This window comes from Mixophyes fleayi, chromosome 4 (assembly GCF_038048845.1).
Source record: "Mixophyes fleayi isolate aMixFle1 chromosome 4, aMixFle1.hap1, whole genome shotgun sequence".
NCBI lineage: Eukaryota > Metazoa > Chordata > Amphibia > Anura > Limnodynastidae > Mixophyes > Mixophyes fleayi.
Genome location: NC_134405.1, coordinates 327,124,637 through 327,128,293, shown reverse-complemented (window position 1 = coordinate 327,128,293; position 3,657 = coordinate 327,124,637).

The following is a 3,657-nucleotide window of genomic DNA, read 5'->3' as shown; positions in this document are numbered from 1 at the left end:
GCGGAGTCTTGTGTGATGCATCTGTTTTGGAAACAGGTGTTTATGGGAGCACCTACACTATAACTTACCACGTACGTGTAATGGAGGCAAAAATTGCATAGGCTGTGGTAACACCATTTTAAACGCACAACTACAACCTGAAATCTTGGGACCATTTTACCTTAAATAGGACCAAATGTGAATTAGCTCTGTTATTGCACCTTTTCCATTAATCTGAAAGTATTATATGGTTCCATATCTTCTATCTCTTGCAGGAATATCTAAATATTACCTAGCTATATTTTTGGGAATAAATATCTTTTTACACCAATGTCTTTATTTGTGTTCTGACAAGATTTGCTGTGTTACATTTTCATAGCGGATTAGGCTTGGTGAATTCATGCACACACTACCAGTAATAGTGTAGAGATGTCAGGAGAGGAGTCCATCTATGGCTGCATAGCTTGTGGCAGGACGTTTTCTCCTGGCAACCAGAGCAAACTATTGTTTTAAAATTTGTCCAGGCAGATGTGTTGGGCTGCAATCGTCTCTATCGAACACTTGATGTGGGGCAGATGTTGAATACAGAGAATGAACATGTGTAAAAAAAAAAAAAAGTGCTGGAAAGACAAGAGCCTAATCTTTACATTTCATAAAATGCTTAATGGCTGCTATCCTTTCCTTACCTTATACTCTTACCGTTTTAACCATAACCATAAATAAAAACACGGACAACTTAAATGTGGGAAAAGTAACACGGAATTATTGCCAGGTATGGTGGTGGAGAAAGAGAGCAGTCAGAGTCGACATCCGCCAGGCCAACCAGGATGCCCCAGCCTTCCATGGGACATCCGCAAACGGGGGACAACCACATTACCCCAAGGCGCACATATCTATCTCAATGGGGCCACCACCCTGGGCACTACAGAACCCTCCCCTTTTCTAGGTGAACGGAACCAACCACAAGTCAACCCGGTTGGGAAGTACTTGGACCGAGACAGCCTATTCCATTTGAAAACAGCTGGGTTAAGCGTACCCGATACCATCATGTGCCTTTACCACTGGCCGTCGACTACTGCGATTTCCGGCCACGCCAGGATCCTCAAGAGCCGCGGCCCGCCACCACACCTCCAAAAACTCCCGCTATGCCCTTATAAATATTCTCAAACAAACGCATGTCTTCCTCATTCAGATGAACACCATCAGACCGATAAAGACCAGGACTCTGAAAACGTATAAGCGGATGTTGAATACGCACTCCACCAATCGAGCAGTCACCGAGGTCACCTTTTTCCGTACCTCATCAGCCACACTGCCTTCCTTAAAATATCTCAAAGACAACCTATAGGCACTATATCCGACCAGCATATTAACAGGACAGGCCAGGCGGCACGGACCCAAGCCAACTCTGACTGAATTACAAACTCCAAATCCACGGTCCTACCTCTACCCAAGTCACATCCTCCCAGATGAACAACCAACACATGAGGCACACCACTTTTGGCAATCTCATCTACTAACAACTTACGAAAACCCATCCATCTTAAACTCCTCTGACCAATCCACTGAACCACCACCAACACCGGAATAGCTGAAGTATCACCTATAGTCCTATGCAAAGCAGCCCAATGCACATACGAGTGTCCCAACACCCAGATCAGCCGCGGGGTCCTGTGTTCTGTAAAAAGGCAGTGAAAAACAAGATACATGTTAGCGACCATATACCAGCAACACTTTCAGCTGCTGGAAATAGAAAATTAAAAAGAAAAGGACCAGTATGGCCCCCAGATTCTATCCTGCACACCCATAACAGGCAGCTCAGCAGACCACCACACAAGAGGTACACATTCTCACAAGTAGAAGATGGAAACAAAGAGGGTAAAACCTCATGGAGCCAAAAGCCAATCATGGCCCCACTTTAGAGGGGAAAAAAATGGACAAATCCCTTCGTGAATGAGTGCCAAACTGCGCACAATCCACAGCCGTCAATACAACTGAGAATTGGTATCTGGTAAGAGGAGAACCATCACCAGGCACCAACCAAGGTAGAGCACCACTCTGTCTAAGGGAGGCAAATTGGCTGATTATTACAATAGGGCATACAGAGCAACCAACCCTAGGGACCAATGTAACTCAGCGCCCCCGTCCTAATTGGTCAGACTTAGATTTCCTCGCCTTACAACACCGAGCTGCTAGATATTACTACATGTTAGCCGAGCATGCCCGATAGGGGAGAAGTCCGAGAGGAAGCCACTAGCTCGCTCACCCGCAAAGCGCCAAAATACAACATCACAAATGCAGTGCAAAACAAAGCCACCTCGTAGCTGTCCCTAGCAATACCAGGAATAGCGGCCAGCATATTGCTTAACAATGAATCACTAATAGGCCTTCTCTGGTCCGGAGGATCCGGTCTTTCTCTTGCTCAACCCCTAAGAGCCTTAGAAATAAAAAAAAACTTTTTGTGTAATCCTCACCTTTCATCCTGGCAAAAAATTATATCCCTGCCAACAAACCAACCATGGATGCCTTAGACTTGCCTGCCCAGACAAACGCAAGCATGCGCTTGTACCCACCTTCCTTACAGCCAAGGCCTTGGCTTCGGAAAGAGCACCACTCCGTCCAGGCAGCTCGATATTTACTCCGAGTTGAGGGAGCCAGGGGGGAGGCTTTGGCCAGCCCTTCTATGTTGGCTTGACATTCTGCCATACGTAAGAGGGACATGGCACACCCATTAGGGAGGCCCCAGGAGCCAAGACCCTAAATCTCTCCCATCTGTCCCCTAGACAACGCATCAGCCAACTCATTCTCGAGTCCAGGCACATGCCGAGCTTAAAAGGATATATGGCAGGCCAGACAGCACCAAACTAACCTACGCAGGAGCGTAATTACCGGAGGGGACGTGGACCTTTGCCTGTTGATCGCCTGCACTACACCGAGGTTGTCACACAAAAAAACGACTTGCTTCCCAACCAACCAACCAACCTGCCTGCCCACAACTCCACTGCCACGATCACAGGGAAAATCTCAAGTATTGTCAGGTAAGCCGTCCACCCGGACAACACTCACTCCTCATGCCACGTAGCGACACACCACTCTCCAGCGAAATATACCCCAAACCCTACTGATCCAGCCGCATCTGTAAAGAACTCCAGTTCTGGACTGGACACCGGAGGGCCAGGGCATACCCGTACTCCATTGAAATCCTGCAAAAACAGGTCCCACACCGCCAAATCCTCCTGGATTTCCTCCGAGAGTGAGATTCGACCTTGAGGGCGCCTGCTCCCCGCTGTTGCCCTCTCAAGCTTACAACAAAATACCCGGCAGGCAAAATTGAAACGTCCCAATAACGCCTGGGCCTGCACAACGTCACTCCATTCAAGCCTAAAACCTTGCCTATAGCTTCCCGCAGATTACTCACTTTGTCGCTTGGCAAGCAGCAGAGGCCCCGGACAGTATTTATCTCAATCCCCTGGTACGATAACCTGGTGGTGGGGCCTTCAGTTTTCTCTCCGGCCACCGGTACTCCCAGGGAATGGAAAAGAGCCTTTACAGCATGTGCCTGCAAGTCTCATCCCCCCTGCCCCAGGCCCTACCACCAAGAAGTCGTCCAAGTTGTGGGCGACTACGTGGTGGTCTGTGCCCGCGCAGATACACCAGTACAAAAACGAACTGAAGCAT